The 20544-nt window shown below is 44.7% G+C and overlaps 1 protein-coding gene across 2 annotated transcripts in view; it reads left to right on the top strand.

Moving 5' to 3' along the window:
- The first annotated feature begins 769 nt into the window (after nt 1–769).
- The window catches only part of LOC119969651 (osteoclast stimulatory transmembrane protein-like), a 48562-nt gene continuing 28787 nt past the window's right edge, over nt 770–20544 (top strand). The window contains exon 1 of one of the 2 annotated variants that reach the window (XM_038803586.1): nt 770–833. The gene's annotated coding sequence lies outside the window, so the exon portion shown is untranslated. Of the gene's footprint in view, nt 834–15031; nt 15100–20544 lie in introns of those variants that run through there. The other variant, XM_038803585.1, reaches the window with a different exon arrangement.

The following is a 20544-nucleotide window of genomic DNA, read 5'->3' as shown; positions in this document are numbered from 1 at the left end:
TTTAATTCCTTCTTAGGAAGTGAGCATTACTATTGTCAAGGCCAGTTATTGCCCATCCCTAAATACACTGAGAGAACTGTACAACCTGCACAGTCACCAAGGAGGTCAGGTTAGAGGCAATCACATTGGTGTGGGACTGTGGTGGAGAGTCGCTAAAGTTTGCTTTTGTGAAGATCAGTGCAGCATTTGATAATCCAGTAGCTATGTGGTCAGTTTAACCAACTTCTAATGCCCAGATTATTTCAACTGAATTCAAATCCTCAAACTGCTGTGGTGGAATTTCCCCTCACAGTCTCTGTATGATTTAACTAAATCTCTGGATTAATAATCCATAAACATAACCGCTACAGTGCTGTACCAAGGATTGTAAATACAGTGTGAAAATTACTCCGTTCTACAAATAACTATTGCTCAGATCATTTTAATCTTGATTGTTTTATTTTAAAAGGGGCTGCCTCGTCAAATGTTTAGATGATAAACATTTGGAGATTTATTTTTACCACAAACATTATGCTCACCTCACCTATTGCCCCTTAGGGCAAGGCAACGAATGAGGATGCAGACTTTATTTTATTTTAATAATTCCCTCATCTCATCTTAATTAGAACAAGGTTTCACTTTCCTGCCCAATCATTGTTATAGCAGTCATCTTGCAAAACAATCTCTTATCAAGTTTGGCTACAAACAGTAAAAGGCACTTCATAAATAACTAATGATGCAGAATGTGTACTTGCCATATGTTAATCATGTGCTGGTGCCTCTCATCCACAGCAGCTCCATAAAAGAAAGCAGTTGAGTAGTTCTCCCAGTGATTCAGCATCGAGCGTGTTAAGGTAATATTAAGAGACCTCTTTTTGTGCGTTAATGTAAAATCAAGAAAGATTTAAAACATGCATAATGAAGCAGACAGCTTCTTGTAGCATTTGTAGATGCTCAAACATTAGGCTCAGCTAAGCTCAGAGAAGCTGATTTTGGAAAAGCTACTCTTCAGTAATTATTTGTTAATATAAACTATTATTTTAGCCTAAGCAGTGAAGTGAATCGCGTTAAATATTTTAAAAATCAAAGTTTCCTTGAATGTAGAAAACATAAACACACAACCACAAATGTCCCAAATACTGGAAATTCTGCACAAAATAGTGGGAGTTGACAATAATTCAGAGCGAAATTCTCTTATCGAGGGCTTGACTCAAAATAACATCACTGGTCAGTAAACTCAAAGATATAATTTTGCCACATATTCTGAACATGAAAAAAAGCAATTAAATGTTTCAGGAGTCAGGTTCCAGAATCCCCTCAAACCCAAGAACTGAAGTCTGCTGTAACAATAATTTATCACAAAATTCTGTCATTAATCATTGAAGTGAAATAGTAACCGAGTGGGACCACATGTCCTGCTTGTACACTAGTTTTAGTATGTATATTCAATCTTAATCATTTGAGTGTGCATTTGTAGAATCTGACACTTTTAAACAGTTGAGTTCCATGGTTGTCAATGCAGGAGAGTTATGGAAGAGTTTCCACTGAAGGATTGTTCGATTCTTTACTTGAATATGTGTAATCCCTTTTCACAACTCTCCTTACCAGGGAATACCTTCCAACCAGGAAGACAAGTGACCTGAACTCTGGTCTTCCCAGCTACCCTTGTATCTGTTATTAGATAGGAGGAGGTACAACCCAAACACCAACTAGGAAATGTTAGCACTTGTCACTCTGAGAAAAGGAACCCTTACCTTCCATGGGCACTAAGAGATCAGTTGTTAAGTGGTTAAAAGTCAGCCGATGAATTGGAGTATCAGCTAGAATTTATTCAACTGAGGCAAATGGCTTAAAGTGACAGGCAACCAAAGGCTCATTCAAATAAACTGAGCGAGTATTGGAGTAGCAAATAGCCTTAGACTCACCAAACTGAAGCAAGTAACCTGCAAGTGCCAAGCAGACCTGGATTACACTCCATTGAAGCAATCTATTTGGATTGACAAGAGCGGCAGCACGGTAGCATGGTGGTTAGCATAAATGCTTCACAGCTCCAGGGTCCCAGGTTCGATTCCCGTCTGGGTCGCTGTCTGTGCGGAGTCTGCACGTCCTCCCCGTGTGTGCGTGGGTTTCCTCCGGGTGCTCCGGTTTCCTCCCACAGTCCAAAGATGTGCGGGTTAGGTGGATTGGCTATGCTAAATTGCCCTTAATGTCCTAAAAAATAAGGTTAATGGGGGGGGTTGTTGGGTTACTGGTATAGGGTAGATACGTTGATTTGAGTAGGGTGATCTTTGCTCGGCATAACATCGAGGGCCGAAGGGCCTGTTCTGTGCTGTACTGTTCTATATCTATCTAGCGCTGGTCATCACCCAATTGATCCTGCTCCTGGTAGAATGAAAATGAATGGCTATCAAACTGTAGTTGAAAGTAGGTCCCCAATCTTGACGGTATGAAAGGGGATGACTCATTGATGTTCCTCCAGGCTGAATCAAGAGGATAGTGTTCCACTCCCGGACAAATTAATTGGGATGGGTTCTACATGGAACAGCCTTGTGGCCACCCTTCACCACTGCTGTGAGAAATATTAAATGGCGAGGCCAGAGAAGGGCAGCTTGATTGCAACGTGAGACGTGCAACCTCAATATCAGAATATTGTAGTTAGCCTAATGACTAAAACAATAGAGATAGAAGTCACGGAAATACAAAAGCTAAAGGGAAAGAAAAGAATTGTTCTTATTTATCCAATACAATTCAATAGAAACAAAAACATTAAGTATTTACTGAGGGAAATTAACTGTGAATGCAATTCTTTTTGGAAAGTGAAATCGGACTTGCTGCAGTGTTACTTCCAAAACCCGACCATAATTCTCGCAGGATTTATTGACTGGATTGAGTAAATCTGAACAAGCATCCTTTAAAAGCAGGTCACCAATAATATAAAACTGGTACGTTATAAATGAGGGAAATCGACAATGAATGAGTGTTAAGGCCTTGAACCCCTGATCAGGGATTATCTATGATCTATCCTGAGATGTCTTCCTTTATTAGTGACTTTGGCCTTCTGTGTCTCCGTTTTTGATCAATGTTCTTCTTGATCTCTGATGTTTTTTTTACTCCAGTGTCTAACTGCTCTTAACTATCTCACCTGATAAACAGCTGCTTTAGTGAACACTGATTCCTTATTGATTTTTTTTCCCATTCTGCCACAATTCTATATGTCCACCATTTCCCTTGTGACAGATCGCAGAGATTTTTGTTGTAACTTATTTTTTTTGTCTCATAACGCGGCGTTCAACCATTTAACCCCAGTCAGTTTTTTTTTTACAAAATCCACCGCTGCCTGCTAGAACTGAACCCACGTTGCTGCAGTATTCAAATACCCGGAGAAACAAGGGAGTCAAAAACAGGTTGGTTTCTGTGATAGAAAGCTGCATAGTTTTACAATTCTGTCTGAGATATGTTCTCTCGAAAAATAACTATTTACATTTTAAACAGTTCATTAATACAGTGATTGAAAGAGCAATTAGGTTCTGAATTTTCTCAAGTTCCACTTAGGGTATTGTGAGCATTGAAATAGGCAAACTGTCTCATTCTTCTTGATGGCAGTAGGGTGTAAAGCGTCTTTCTGCAGCAAACCAGAACAAACAGTACCAGAATGAAAAGGTTTAAATTCCACACTTCGCATTCACGATAAGAAGGCCTCTCGAAAAACTGGGTTGATGACACTGAGCTTCACTGTAAGACTAATTATACAAACACATGTATGCTGCAATGTATTGTAGGCAGCCACCTTTCGTTAAAAAAAATGGAGTTACTTCTCTTTCTGTACGACACCCATGTTATCTGTCAAACTGGTCAGCCAGTAACTTGAAGAACAAGGCAAAGATTAGAATTGACTCCAAGCAGACTCGCTAGAGCTTTTCAACTTGCAATTGATCTAAGCATATTCCATATACTTTTGCCTGCAAGGATTTAGTTTTCATTTCTTCTCCTGTCCTTTCCCTCTTTTAAAATACCTTGCCCATTGAATTATTAGAGTCAAATGAAAGATTAGGTCAAACTTTACAGCCAGTTCTGTCGGTAATCATTGGGTAGATCACAGGGCAGCACGGTGGCACAGTGGTTAGCACTGCTGCTGCCTCACGCCGCCGAGAACCCGGGTTCAATCCCGGCCTCGGGGCGCTGTCCGTTTGACATTTGTACATTCTCCCCGTGTCTGTGTGGGTCTTACCCCTACAACCCAAAGATGTGCAGGGTAGGTAAATTGGCCACTCTAAATTGCTCCTTAATTGGAAATTCGAAAAAAAAAATAATTGATTAGATCACAAAATCATTGGTTAGTTCACGAGGTTGATCATGGGTATGGAGGGATTTTCTTATGAGGAGAGGTTGAGTAGGTTGGGCCTGTACTCACTGGAGTTCAGACGAATGAGAAGCGCCCTTATTGCGACATATAGAATTTGGGGACTTGACAAAGGTGCATGCTGTGAGGTTGTTTCCCCTCGTGGGACAATCAAAGACCAGAAAGCTTAATTTCAGAATAAAGGGTCGCCCATTTAAAACAGCAGTGAGGAGGAAGTCCCTCTCTAGAGCGAATCTGTGGAATTCTTTACCACAGGGAACAGTAGACGCTGGGTCATTACGTATGTTCAAGGCTGACATAGACAGATTTTTAATCAGTAAGGGACTCAAGGGTTACGGGAATAAGACAGGAAAGTGGAGTTGAGGATTATCTCATCAGATCATTTATGATCTCACCGTTTGGCAGAGTAAACCTGATGGGCTGAAAGGCCTACTTCTGCTCCTAATGGTCTTATTGAAGCTCCCCTGCCACAGTAAGTTTTTTTCCCCAATATAAATGCACCTTGGGCATCCAACACTTAATAAACTTTACGACAAAGTTTCCAACCTAAAATCCCATATCTTACAGGTGGAAGACTGAGAATATCGTTTCTCAGAGCAGGATGAGAGAGAAAAATCAAGGATGACTCATTCCAAATTGCTTTTGATGACCTATTCGCGTCTAATTTGAGGACAACATGGCAGTGGCTAGAAACAAATAGCTTGCCTGCCCTCTAAGTGGGCGGCATGGTAGCGCAGTTGCTTCCCGGGTTCGATTCCTGGCTTGGGTCACAGTCTGTGCGGAGTCTGCACGGCCTCCCTGTGTCTGCGTGGGTTTCCTCTGGGCGCTCCGGTTTCCTCCCACAATTCCCAAAAGACGAGCCTGTTCGGTGAATTGGACATTCTGAATTCTCCCTCTGCGTACCCGAACAGGCGCCGGAGTGTGGCGGCTCGGGGGATTTTCACAGTAACTTCATTGCAGTGTTAATGTAAGCCTTCTTGTGACAATAATAAAGATTGTTAGGTTATTAAAGTCAAGGGATAATGTCTGGTGCCAGAATGAGAAAAGAATAGAAAATACCTTGAAATGATTCCATAGGCATATTGAGTCACCAGATTTTACATGGATCTATCTGAGTCCAAACCATTTGTCTTCAGGTCCTCAGGGGTGGCAAGTCTAAACGTTATTATTCGGAAAATATGAGGTGGCCTAAATTTTCAAACTTATCCCAGCATTATAGTTGGCAGACTCACAGCCAGTGAAGGATCAGCATTGAGTTACATGAATGCAAACCAATCTACTTAGATCGAGTTGAATCAATCAATGCAACCAACCCGAATCAGTTCCACTCTAATCAAAACCAGATGAATCTCAATAATCTAAACAAATCCAGTGTAATCCAGCTCGAATTAACGTGATTCAATTGAAATTAATTCAATCAAATCTGGTCAATGTGATCTGTACAAACTCAATCTAAACTCATCTGCTTCATTCCGAACTAGCCTGATCGGAATCAGTACAATGCTGTTTCATTTGAAAACGTTTATTTGAGAAAAATCAGAGTTCTTTCCCAGTCATAGGATGACTATGAAAAATCATAGCCAAAGCACAAATTCCTACAGCTTTTTAAAAAAAAAAGTATCATGTTATGACCTCCCACACTGTCACTTACACTTCTTTTCCAATAAGATTGAACTCCCTTGGCTGTTCTTTGCAGCTCACTGATTTAGAGTATGCTATAATACACAAAATTAAAGGTAGATCTCATTATTACACAGTCAAGGTCACTTCTGTAACTCAAGGACTATTGTTAACTTTATAGCTGGTGAACCATTTGCTTAACAAACCTCTGAAAGTGGATGCATTTTATGAGCAGGATTCTTTTTCATTTCTATAATACTGCACTGTAATTGACACACAGGAATAAATGGTCCTGGTTACATTAACACATGTACTAATTCACAGAAATAATGAACGATTCATCCTGCCCCTGAAACATCTCCTCAGTATATTGCAATGTACTGTATGCTTTGGGGCTGGTAATGATTTTGATTGGTACTGTCACTGTAACACACTGTCACCTCGCTAACCCTGAGTGAGGATATCATGTTGAAATATAAAAGAGGGCAATTGTCAGTCAATAGTCTGACTTTTTATCACCAGGCCGATAATTGTAGTTTGCCTACGGAAATCTGGACCTCGGCCAAATCTTAGCCAGAATAAATGATCTACCTCAAGTTACCCGGGGCATAAACTATCTCTGCAAAGTCTCAGAATCTGTCAAACCAGCAAATTATTCAAGGGTAGATACAAACAAAGTAGGAATATATCAGACCATCAACCACATTATAAAGCCTATTGTCATCTGTAGCATTGAGATGTGATCCGAGTATGTTTAAAAACAACGTCCGCAAGACAGAAGAGAAAAATATTTGCTCACAAATACAATTCATATGGTTATTTGTATTGCGTAACTTATTTTCCATTATTTCATGGTGTATTAACTGATGATTCAAAGAGAGTTAAGTGCTGTCAATTTCCATCTGAGCACTTCAAAATCATTCACGCGTGAAGGAAGGTGATTGGAATGCACGTAACCCTCTTTGAAGTGGTTGATGTTTGTAAACATTGTGGTCAAAGCAGTTCAGAGCGACTGAACCATGAAAAAGATGAATGAAGCAAGGCTCATAACTGTGTGTGTGGAAGCTGTCCTCAATTGGGGTGCTTTGCATGTGTGGGTTCCAATCCCATCCTCATCGCCAGTGTTAGATCCGAGGTAAGCAGCCTTGCATAGACGGTAGTTTAGAATTTTACATTCTAAATTCTCCCTCAGTGTACCTGAACAGGTGCCGGAGTGTGGCGTCTAGGGCATTTTCACAGTAACTTCATTGCAGTATCAATGTAAGCCTACTTGTGACACTAATAAAGATTATTGTTAATAATAACTCATAACTATATTCATTCATTTCCCTCAGTGGGCTGTGAATGACCGCAATGTTTACAAACATCAACCACTTCAAAGAGGGCTACCTGCACTCCAATCACGTTCCTTCACGCGTGAATGATTTTGGAGTGCTCAGATGGAAATTGACAGCACTTAACTCTCTTTGAGGTGGTTGATGTTTGTAAACATTGTGGTCAAAGCAGTTCAGAGTTACTGAACCATGAAAAAGATGAATGAAGCAAGGCTCATAACTGTGCGTGTGGAAGCTGCCATTCACAGCCCACTGAGGGAAATGATGAATGAATGAATGACTTGCAGCTCAAAGATCTAAAGGGTTTAAGTGCAGGTCACGTTCTCTTTCCAGGAATTGACACGTGGTGCTTCCTCTGTCTGATCTAGCAGGTATATTGCCCAGGTGAGTGTGACAACAATGATTTTTTTTCACGGCCTCTGTCAGACCTGCTCCCTAGCTTCCAGAAAGAGGTCTCTTTTCTCGGGGCCTTCCTGACAGGTTTCTCTTTTCTGGGGAGCTTCTTGACAGGGGTCTCTTTTCTGGGGAGTATGTGGGGCTCCCCTATTTAGGGGTTCTATCTGGGGGGGGTCTCCCCATCTAGGGGGTGTCTGTGGGGTAAATGATCTCCAGGGGATCTCTGTGGGAGGTCTCTTTATTTTGGCAGTCTTTGTGCGGGGGTCTCTCGGGGGGGGGGGGGGGGGGCTGTTAGGGAAGTCTGGTGGGGATGGGGTGGGCCGGTCTTGCATTGTGGAGGGGGGCCCTCGGATGGGTTACCCCCTTGGCCCACCGCAAGGTCTACAACGTCAGGGCCACACTGGGCAATACCAGCAGCAATGTGCAGCCCCTTGGTTTCTGGCCCGGAGGACCAGAGAATTGTGAGGGCCTGGACAGTGTGCCCCACAAAGTGGGTGTAACATTTTTTTTAAAAAATGTTTTTATTGGGTTTTATACATGGTATATTTACAGATGTGCACACAGAGAAACCAAAAAGAAATAACAAAAACACTACAAAACGAAAAAAGCCAAGAAGTGGGAAAATAAAAACAGGGGAAGTGTATATACAGAGAAGCAACAAAGAGAAAATGTCATTACACATGCCATGGATGTGGGTGGGAGGGCTTTCTCCTCCCCTTTCTTTCCTTTTTTAAAATTAAATACAAAACAAGCAAAACCAAACTGTGTGGGAGGGGGGAGGGGCCCCTGGGGGGGGGGGGGGGGGGGGCTGATGTTACTTGCATCTCTTGGTCAGTTTTGTTTTTTGTTTTTGTCCATTTCCCATTTGCCTCAGCTTCGACCGTCTGTCGTTCCTTCTTCCTGCTCTTTCTTACTCTCTCTTGCCCTTCTTGTTGTGGTCGTTGTCGTTTCCTGTGCTCTCTTTCTCTAGTTTGTGTTCCCTCCTCTTTCCTCCCCTCTGGCTCCCCTCAGTTGTTCACCTCCCCTCATCCTTCCTCCCTCCCTGTACACCCCCCCCCTCCCTAATCCCCTTTCCCCCTCCCTATCTTTTTCGCTGTTTTTGGCCACTCCCTCTTGCACCGATCCCGATTTTTTTCCCCAACCCCGATTCTCCACCGTGGGAACCCCCCTACCGGCGTTGAGCACATTTCAGCATTCCAGCATAGGTGTTGACCCTATGCAAAGATTGGCAAAGTGGAGATAATTTGCATAAAATGCAAATAACAGGTGCTCTCAGTACTAGAGGCAAATCTGAGGTGCTCGACTGTCAAAGGGGTAATGTTCTGGAACAGCCAGGTTTGTGGGGTATTCTCACACCTCATTCCCATCTCAGAAAGGTTAAGACGCTGTCCCCCTTCTAAGGGGAAGTTACTTTAAGGTCACAGCTTAGGTCATGCAGAGGTCATAGTGGCCTAAGATGTGCATGGACCAAGTCTAGACCACGATTAAGGCCCACCATATAAGGCCTGGTCCAACTCTACTAGGTGCACAGCCATTACAGTCTTTGCTAAGTTAGGATGTGGAACTTCTTGGCAGTGGAGGTTCCTTCCCCTGTCCCCATCTTCTCCAAAGTCACGGGTCTTTTAAGAACCAAGTGTCTGTACCTCAGAACAATCCCGGATGTAAGGCAGGACCTGATTCTGATTTAATTTCCAAAGTGGTGGCTGGTCGAGCTCTTCAGCGTAGAAAACACAGTCTCTCTGCTTGTAAAGCAAACACTTTTACCTCGACACAGAAAGTGGGAGTCAAACCTCTTATTTGAAAAACTGTAAAATCTGAAAGTTTGGCAGTCCTACTGAAGAAAAGTATAAATCTGGAGTGAAAATGTTTTGGATTACTCAGCGAAGACTAAACAACCAAAATTGAGAATAAATGAATGTATTACACCCCATATAGGTTAATATCTGCGATGTCCAGTATCAGTAATTGCAGCCGTGTGTCCCATCTACAGGATGCACTGCTGTAACTCACCAGGGTTCCGTAGGCAGCACCTTCCAAACCCACGACCATTACCACCCAGAAGGACAAGGGTAGCAGATACCTGGGCACCCCACCACCTGGAGATTCCCCTCCAAGTCACTCATGGTCCCGACATGGAAATATAGCGGCGTTACTTCACTATCGCTGGTTCAAATCCAGGAACTTCCTCCCTACCCACAGCCACCTACTAAAGGGCAACTAAGGATGGGCAATAAATACTGGCCTAACCAGCAACGCCCCCATCCTGTAAATGAATTTAAGAAACATACTATATAATTACTAATGCCAGCAGAAATGTACTAATAATATTGTACGTGATATTGCCCTCCCAATATATTGAGATATTAACAAAAGCCAATATTCAATTGGCTCTGGTGTGGCATCAAATGCTATCTGCCTATGAGTGATTCTTTGAAACCATGTCAGCTTTATCTATTCAGCAACTAAGTCTGAAGAAGTTGCAACAGGCTGATTTTGACCTCAGCAATGGGTCAGCAGAACACGCCATCACATGTGGCTCACCATAGGCTGAGATAAAGAGAGCAATCCAGAAACATTTTCCATGTCAAAGAGACAGCTCGCAACATTGCAGGACACAGAAGTGTCTTCACACTGAGAATTAAGATTGGGCAACGCATATCAACAGGAAGCAGCCACTCCTAATATCGAGGGACTTCCAATAATAATTATGGAATTAATTTGGGAAGGTTGAGTGAATAGGTTTAATTTCATTTAATCAGACATATGACAGTGACACCAATTATCTGTTGACTGCTGTGCATTGATTGAACACGTTTAAGATGTCACATGGGTTACTTTTTCTGCATCAAATATATTGTTGGCAATGATTTCCATAGAACCCATTGATTCCCTACAATGCAGAATGAGGCCATTCAGGCCATTGAGTCTGCCCTGCCCTTCTGGAAGAGCATCCTACCCAGGCACACTCCCCTGCCCTATCCCCATAACCCACACATCTTTGGATACCAAAGGGCAATTTAGCATATCCAATCCACCTAACCTGCACATCTTTGGACTGTGGGAGGAAACCGGAGCACCCGGAGGAAACCCACACAGACACGAGGAGAATGTGCAGACTCTGCACAGACAGTGATCCGACACGGGAATTGAACCTGGGTCCCTGGTGCTGTGAAGCAATAGTGCCAACCACTGTGCCACCATGCCAACAAATGAAAAATAGCTTCCCAATGTTTTGTAGCCTCTATTTTGGATATTACAGTCTTATATTAATTAATTAACAATCAATGATCTTTTGTCCTATATTGATAAAATAGAAACATGCAGATAGTCTGAAGCATTTAGTATTTCATTCAGCCCACTATCCTCAATTTCCCTGTCCCCGGCAGTGGAATCTATCAACAGTTCATCCCATCCCATTTGCCAGTGGATTTACTTCCGAGTTATTTCATTTTTCTACTCCTGAAGTTGTTAACTCTCTGCTAGGATATCATAAACGAGTGTTGGATGTCCTTTTATACCTTGCCAAAATAGCCAACGTTCATATGTGAGCCTCAACAGTGTCAGAAGGCTATTCTCCTGCAAAAGGCATCACTGCAATTCTGCCCTTATCTGGTGCTCATAAGTGTGGACTATTATCAAAGTTGCTGGTTAGTGATCCAGAGTAGGAATTGTAACTGAACCTATCCCTCCCTTACCCCAATATGCTGTGACCACTTGTAATAATTGAAGTAACGTAGACCCAGGATCAAATCTTGGACTGGATTAGCCTGTCAGACATAGTATTATGTTCCCAGACCAGACTCCACAGTGACTAGGATACTGGACGGACACCCCACTATTTCAGTTTATTTCTAAGACTGTGCGGAAAGGAAGATTTGCTCCAGGAGTGATTGCATGGAGAAAGAGGGCTTGGTTATTTTTAAAACAAAACAATATTATAATTACAATATTAAAATTGAAATTCACACCCAAAAAAGAACAGCTTACAATTATCCCTCATCACAACAGTACAATTTCCCATTAAACAACAAGAAAGGAGACATACAGCTCTTAATCCAGTTTAAAATTAGCAGGACATAGAGTAATACTTTTTTAAAAATAAATTTAGAGTGCCCAATTAATGTTTTCCAATTAAGGGGCAATTTAACGTGGCCAATCAACCTAACCGACACATCTTTGGGTTGTGTGGGCAAAACCCACGCAAAGACGGGGAGAATGTGCAAACTCCACACGGACAGTGACCCAGAGCTGGGATCGAACCTGGGACTTCAGCGCCGTGAGGCAGCAATGCTAACCACTGTGCCAGCATGTTGCCATCCGAGTAAAACTTGTGGTACAGAACAGATTCTGGCTCTTGTTAGAACCCCTTCAAACTCTGGCTGAATATCTTCAAATGGCTTCTTCAACCCAATTGTTTCAGCCTCTTTAAATAAGAATGCTTTGCTTTTAAAATATTATTACTTTTTTTCCCCCATCGTACTGCGAAAATAAACTGCCTCTATCTGTGCCAGATCAGACTTCATTTCCAAAAGACCTCTCTCTCAAAACCCTGTCTCTCTCCACAGCTTTTTCCAAAACTGCATATCTCCACAGCTTCTGAAATGTCTCTCTGCATTCTTTTGCTCCACTCAGCAATGATTTCATTTCCCCCAAACTAAAAAAACAACTTCTCTCCGCAAGCTGTAAAGCCCTTTAACTCCCCACGGACTTCCCCAGGCAAACTACTGGGCATTAGCCCAGACTGAAAACCACAGTCCTTGGTCAATTTCACCTGCTGGCTGCTAAAACTACCCAAGCCCTGAAGACTAGAACTCTCCTTTTTTAAAAAAAATTTGCAATAAAATACTTTAACCCCAGGCTTTTAACCCTTAAATTGTCCCACTATTTAGAAGCCAATATTCCTAAAATGTTCCAATCGTCACAATTGCGACGCTCTGGATAAATTCACTGAGCAATTGGATGATCCCAGTTTAATCAAATAACCTGATTAATCTATAAATGCAAAGGTAAATTCACACATCTCCAGCAGGGACCTATAGCCAGGAAGAGCCTCCATATTATATATGTTGATGGAACTAAGTTCTTCTTCTCCATTTCATTTGAACCCAGAACCCCTCCCGTGCTGACTGGCTTCCTGCTGGACAACAGGTTTTAGACCAGTGACAACTTTCTCTGGCTGAAAATCTATTGTGTTCAATTCCTGCCATCAGCTTCACTCCCTTGCCTCCATTCTCCTCCACAACTATTGACTCGGGAGGAAGCAGATAACCCTAAAGCCCTGAGCAACAGGAAAATGAGTTTCAAACATCTTAACCATCAGCAAAATTCTACTGCCTCGACCACCTTCTTTGAAACCATCGTCCCTGCCCTATTACCTCTGCATTCAAGCTCTCTAACATTCTCCTCTTTAGCCCCTCATTCTGCACAAACTACAACAAATCGAAAAATGTAATTACCCATATTCTGTCTTACCCCAATCCTGTTTATGAATTACTCCTTCCCTCTTCCCTTTTCTGACCTACAATACATCAAGTTTAAATCTTCATATCTATCTTCAAAATCACTCTATGTCCTCACCTCATCCTGGTTTAGCTTGTTTAGCACACTGAGCTAAACCGCTGGCTTTTAAAGCAGGCCAAGGCAGGCCAGCAGCACGGTTCAATTCCCGTACCATTCTCCCCGAACAGGCGCGGAATGTGGCGACTAGGGGCTTTTCACAGTAACTTCATTGAAGCCTACTTGTGACAATAAGCGATTTTCATTTTTCATTTTCTGATTCTATATCATCTCCAGCACTCTTTGCTCCTCTAATTGTCGCCATCTCCTCTACACTTAACCCACTAACATTGCTAATAGAGTCTTTAGCTGCCTTGCCAGGACTATCGAGAACTCTTTCTCAATCTCTCTCAGCTCTCTCAATACCCATCACTTTGTGCCTCCTAATCACATCATCGATGAATTCACATCCTTTCCAATATCTACTCACATTTATGTTTCCTTCAGCAATTACCCCGGTAAAACTCTTTGGGATCTCCTAGCTGAAACGGCCTAAATAAATGCAAGTTATTGTCAGTGCCACAGTGCTCCAACCCTATCAACTGCTACTGAGGCCAAAGCAACAGTGAATTTACACTGTTTTTTTGTTAACTATTGAAGAAGTTGCGCTGATAGATTTTTCACCATCACCAATTCAAAATCATGTGAATGCATTTGTGGTGGGAGTTCAAACTACTCCCTGTTTGAACTTGTGCAACTTCTGATCAGGGCACTGTGCTCCAAGTAGTTTTCTCAAACTCTTTTTCTAATTGCAGCTTAAAATGTCTCGGTTTCCACCTCCTGATTTCTGAATCCTTGTGCTTCTTTCTTCATGAGTGGAATAGGACCATAGGTGCAGGGGGAGGCCATTCAGCCCCTCGAGCCTGCTCCACCATTCAACTGGATCGCGGCTAATCTTCATCCTGCCACACTATTTCCCTGCGCTATCCCCATATTCCTCGATATCTTTAATATCTGGAAATGTATTTCATGACAAGTTTATCCCATGACTCAATATTACGGGAAATCTTATTTGTAAAAACTTGGCTGACTGCAGTGAACCACTCCCATGCTTTTTCTAGTATTTCACGGAACATTAGTATTAACACAGAGGCAAAATTAGCAGACAATCTGGATAAAGCCCTGGCAAGGCAGAGAATGGTCCTGACTATGCGTCAGCACCTTCCAGCCATGGCCCTCTAGCACCACCTCATGTCCCAATGCTGCACATTAATCATTGCAGAGGTATGGAGAGGGGGTGTGTGGGATAAAATGCAACTGTATCTTTCCATACATTTCAAAAGGAAGTGACGGATGGCCTTGTACATATGAACTGCTCTTCACTTCATCAGATTCTGTAACAAATGGAGTGTCTTTTACACGGTTTTACAATCACAGAGCCTCTCAGTTTAATTCCATTCTCACTCAGGGTCAGGACAGGAGCAGTTAGCATCAGCAAATGCTTCTTTCTTTCACCATGCAGTAAACTACGTTTAGGGATTGTTTCTCGATATGAAATGAATAGGCCATTTATCTACAAGTGCTGGCTGTCGCGTTGCACAGCTTCAATACTTCACGCTGACCTAATACAGATCACAAGGTGCCCTTTCGAGCCAGCCCAGGTCACAGAGTTTTATTTTTTTTAAATGGGGTTGCAGCGTCGCATGGCGATTCTAAACTTTTCTTCAGCTGAAGACAGAACGGCAACAGCTGCGTTAAAGTCAGCGTCGCTTTCCATTCCAGCATCTTAAAGGTGACATTTAAACGCTAGGACAGATCGAACATGACCACCCATTACACCTGCAGCCTAAGATGGAACAACTCACTCTATTCTGCAAGGCTTGTGGGTTCTTTATAGCAAACGTCTGTAGCCTGGTAAGTGAGACTAGCTCAGTAAAATCCCTTATTATTCATCCCCGCTTTCTCAGTGTCAATACTCAATTTCCTACTTATGTGGGTCGGTACTAAGCTTGCTCCCAGCATAGTCGGGCATTACACCCCCAAAAGGACTGACGATTCACCGATCCATGAAGTCAGGGTTTGTATCGCTGGTTGGAAATTTCACTAAGCATTGACATTTTGGGGGCAGCACGGTGCCACAGTGGTTAGCACTGCTGCCTCACGGCTCCGAGTTCCCAGGTTCGATCCCGGCTGTGGGTCACTGTCCGTGTGGAGTTTGTACATTCTCCCCGTGTTTGCGTGAATTTCACCCCCTCAACCCAAAGATGTGCAGGGTAGGTGGATTGGCCACACTAAATTGCCCCTTAATTGGAAAATATGAATTGGGTACACTAAATTTATAAAAAACAAAGCATTGACATTTCAGAATGTGTGCGCGCCGGAAAGTAATAACTGAAACACAATGATTATAAGTTTAACTTGCATTTTGTGCAGTAAAACAAACCAGGGCACCTAACAGAAACAAAACCATACTGGCGGCAGAATTGGAGAAAGCTGGAGCGTCCCAATGGGACAGTCTTCACCTTGACCGCTCTTGGACCAGTCTCCTGTCAAATTGGATAACTAGGGTTGAAGAGAGGGTTTTAAACCAAATAATCATGGCGGGGGGGGGGGGGGGGGGGGGGGCGTATTTCACATAAGAGGAGATGTGAAACGTTGAAGAGAAAGGACAAGGTATTGGGCAAGCTAGCCATGCAGGAATACCAGAATATAGCAGAAAGGGACAGAGTGTACAAACATACCAGTACACCAGCAAATAGGGTCAGAGTATGGGGAAAATAGTCAAAGGTCAGAGGCTCGAACAGAAAATATTAGTTATAGGAGCAAAATTTGGTACAATGGAGTTTTTGTACCTACTAACATCTAGAGAAGGAATGAGGAGTCACGCATGAATAAAAAGACCTTAGAAACCCCATTCTAATTATATTCATTGGGCAGTTCCGTAAATTAACAAATATCATCGGGACAGATCCAGAGAGTCCAGTTTCCTTTCCCACATTTATTTCTTTCAAAGTCCATTGCCATGTCAATCAAGGAAATAAGGAATTAAGATACCCCACTATTGATCGCAAAAGTCTCAAACTAGTTTAAAATGGCAGCTATGATTCAGTTGGCAGCACTCCGCAGTGCCAAAGGACAGTGGGTTCAAGCCCCGTGCCACTTGAACATCTAATCCAGCTTGGCATTTCAGTGCCATACTGAGGAAGTCCTGCACTGTGGGAATTGTCAGCTTTCAGAGGAGGCAGCAGCCCGTTGGCTCAATATGGTGGACCATTCCGCTCCCGTCGGCAGTGGGGATCGTGGAGAGAGGGGAGCAAGATTTGGCGGGTGGCCAGAAATCAGTTTCCTGACGGCGGGAAATTATCCCTGTTTGGAAGCTAGAGAGCAGTTCAAACATGGGAAGTGAAAAGAAGTGAAAAGAATTGCTGTTGTAACACTCACCTGGGCAATCACCTACTGGCTCAGACAGAGGGAGCACCACATGTCAATTCCTGGAAAAAGTAAATCAGTGACCTGTATTTAAACTCCTCAGATCCTTGAGCTGCAAGCCATTCATTAATTTTCCTTCCTGGGATGTGATTGGCAGCTTTCACACACAGCTGTGTGCCTTGCTTCATTCATCTTTTCCATGGTTCAGTAACTCTAAAGTGCTGTAACCACAATTACAAACATCAACCACTTCAAAGGGAGTTCTGTGCATTCCAATCACCCTCTTTCACCCTCGAGTGATTTTGAAGTGCTCAACTGGAAGTTGACAGCACTTACCTCACTTTGAAGTGGATGTTTGTAAACATTGTGATCAGAGTACCTCAGAGTTACTGAATCATGAAAAAGATGAATAAAGCGAGGCTCACAGCCGTGTTTGTAGAAACTGTCAATCACAGCCCTCTAAGAGAAATGAATGAATAGCTTGCAGCTCAAGGATCAGAGTGGTGTTAACATAGGGTTCAGGTGCACAGAAGGAGAATTCAGAATGCCCACATTACCTAACCTGCACGTCTTTCGGGACTTGTGGGAGGAAACCGGAGCACCAGGAGGAAACCCATACAGACACGGGGAGAACGTGCAGACGCCACACAGACATGAGACCCAAGTCGGGAATCGAACCCGGGACCTTGGCGCTGTGAAGCAACAATGCTACCCACTGTGCTACCATGCTGCCCAATTGGCTCCACTTTTTCTATATTATAACAGTAATTACATCTTAGAAGGACTTAATTGGGTGTAAAGCACTTTGCGATGTCCTGAGTTCATTAAAGGTAATAAATAAATTTTTTGTTTTGTTCTTCAGCAGAATCTTTTGTTTGGGATTCTCCATCCCGCCAGCCCCATTTTCCGGCATTGCACATTCCGCCTGGCAGCGGGATTCTCCATTGCCGCAGCCAGCCAGTGAGGTTTCCCATTGTGGCCACCCCACACCGTCAGGAAACCCGCAGACGCGAGTGCGCTGCCGGCGAAGCGGGGGATCCCGCTGACGGGGAATCCATCCGTTTGTCTTTTGATGGATGTGAAAACAGGCCAAGCCTCAGAATAGGCAAATTCCTGAACGTCTTGTCTGATAAAGTGACAACCATTTAAGACTCAGATGAGGAGAAAGGGTTGTGAATCTTTGGAATTCTCTGTCCCAGGGATTGTGGATGTGCCATCACTGAATTAAGGAAAAGAGAGATTTTTGATCTCCCAAGGAATCAACATACATGGAGAGCAGGGCAGGAAGATGGAGCTGAAGCCATGATCACATGGTGCATTGCTCCGATTTCTTCTGTTTGACACATTTTGGGCCAAATATGACTCTTTCAGGAGATTAGGGAATAGTGAGAAATCAGAATCCATAATCCACTTGTACTAGGATTTGCAAATCCGGGGTCCTGTGAAATTTCAAAATATTTTATATGACAAGAAAATGTACCTTCTCCGTTTTACAATTCTTCAAAATCACATAGCAATTTCACAATTATTCAGCAAGTTTTCTGCCTCTGAATCATTTCAAATGAATCACATGCTCAAGCTCCGCACTGCATCCCCTAGATTTCTGCCTATTTCACCCCCATGTTAAGACATGTTCTGAACTTGGGAGTGTGCTTCAATGTGAACAAACATCTAAGGCAGATTTTCCCCATGGACCCTGACATCAGGTTCAAATAAAGGGTCAAAAGACCGCACCGTGTAGCGAACAGTCACTCAGCTGAGACTTTCATTGTTTTGGCCAAATAATAGCCATCAGATTAAGGGTGATCAGGCAGGCTCTCGAATTGGGAAGACCAACGTCCTGCTCCACAGAAACATGTGGCCTTTGAAGGCGAGTGGGGGGGGGGGGGGGGGGGGGCGAACCCCAATGTGTGGGTGCTCCCTCTCTCTCTTTCCAACTTCTTTAAATTCAAAACGAAAAATGTCCTTCACAGCAGCCAGGTCACGAATGTGATGGGTGGGGTTTGGTAGAACACAGGCAGGCAGGCTGTCCCTCACAGTCAGTCAGTAATGCTGCTCCCTCTGGAAGGACATCTTCAGGAAGTGAGGCTGTTTTCCACAGCCCCGGGGAAAATTCCAGCTATTGGCCTCTGACAGTCAACATTAAGTGGCTTTTAACGCCCCTTGATTGGCTAACCCTGCCCCCCCCCTACCCCCGCTCCCCCCCCCCCCCCCCCGCCCCCCAGTCCCCACCTTAAAGAAAATGGCCTGAGGGGGTGGATGGGGGGTTGATGGTGCCAGGTCACCCAACTACCAGCTGGCTGGCAGCATGAAATTCCATACCCACCTGACTCTGTGTCTGCCCTCATCGCAGCCCGAATAATTCAGTCCCCAGACTGGGGGCTGGATTCTCCGACCCCCCGCCGGGGCGAAGAATCGCCAGGGGTGGGGGGAGGGGGGGGGGGGGGCGACGTGAATCCCGCTCCTGCCGTCTCCCGAAGTCTCCGGCACCAGAGATTCGGCGGAGGCGGGCACCGCGCCGCGCCTGTCGGCGTCCCCCCCCCCCCCCCCCCCCCCCACCGGCGATTCTCCGGCCCACGATGGGCCGAAGTCCCGCTGCTGTAATGCCGGTCCTACCAGCGGGATTCAAACCATCTCTCTTACCGGCAGGACCAGGCAGCACGAGCGGGCTCCGGGTTCCTGGGGGGGATGCGGGGCGATTTGGCCCCGGGGGGGTGCCCCCACGGTGGCCTGGCCCGCGATCGGGGCCCACCGATCCAGAACCGGGATCGAACCTGGGACCTCGGCACCATAAGGGTTAAGTGCTAACCACTGCGCCGCCGTGCTGCCACCTAGCATTAATTTTAATAGAAGGTTCAAATCCCACTAAAATATTGAACAGTAGGAGGTGCTGGGCGGAATTCCCCCCCCCCCCCCCCCTCCCCCCCCACGCCGAGTGAGAGTATCGCCGGGTCGCTGCGCAAGTCCCGCCACGCCGCCCCGGCACCCGCATGCGATTCTCCCACCCCCCCCCCCCCCCCCCCCAAACCGGCACGGCGAAATTCACGGCTGGCCACTGGGAGAATCGTTCGTAACGGGCGAGCGGTAATTCTCCGGCCCGGATGGGCCGAGCGGCCTGCCCAACACGACAGGTTCCAGCCAGCGCCGTCCACACCTGGTCGCTGCCGTCGGGAACTGCACGGGAACGCTGGGGGGAGGGCGGCCTGTGGAGGGAGGGGTTCTTGCACTGGGGGGGAGCTCAATAGGGGTCTGGCCCGTGATCGGTGCCCACCGGGCCGGCCCTCTGAAGGAGAACCTCCTTTCCTCCGCCACCCCACAAGATCCATCCGACATCTTCTTGCGGGGCGGCTGCGGGGAGGACGTCAACCGCGCAGGCGCAGGTCGGCGCCGGCCAACCCTCCCGTGCGTGGATGATGTCATTTAAGCGGCGCCGGACGTGTCATTTACGCTCCTAGTCCCCCGGGGGTGGGAGAATAGGGGGCTGGGAGCGGCCTCCGATGCCGGAGTGAAACACTCCGGTTTTCACTCCGGTGTCGGGACATAGTCTCCCGATGGGAGAATTGTGAGCACACAAATTTGAAGTAATCGCAAACAATTTCTCATATAATTACTGTTTGTGAGCAGTCAACAATGTATTTGCCTGAACAATATGAATGACATTTCAGCAATTTTGGTTGGCATTCGGACCTGCTTATGGCTGGCTCCACTTCATTTCTTCTGGTGGGAGAAGTAACGCTTCTTATTAACAAATTTTATTTCTCCATCCATTTTCCAGCCTGATTCTCTCCAATTTGCATTTATATCTCTGACATGTAAAAAGAATGTATCACGAACCAGAGAATTGTTGCGGTACAGAAGGAGGCCATTCACCCATCGAGTCGACACCTGCTCTCCAATGAGAATTATTAAATTTAGTGCCATTCTCCTGCC

This window comes from Scyliorhinus canicula, chromosome 7, assembly GCF_902713615.1.
Source record: "Scyliorhinus canicula chromosome 7, sScyCan1.1, whole genome shotgun sequence".
NCBI classification, from domain to species: domain Eukaryota; kingdom Metazoa; phylum Chordata; class Chondrichthyes; order Carcharhiniformes; family Scyliorhinidae; genus Scyliorhinus; species Scyliorhinus canicula.
Note: the sequence above shows the minus strand (reverse complement) of the source record. Positions and strands in the feature narration are given on the sequence as shown.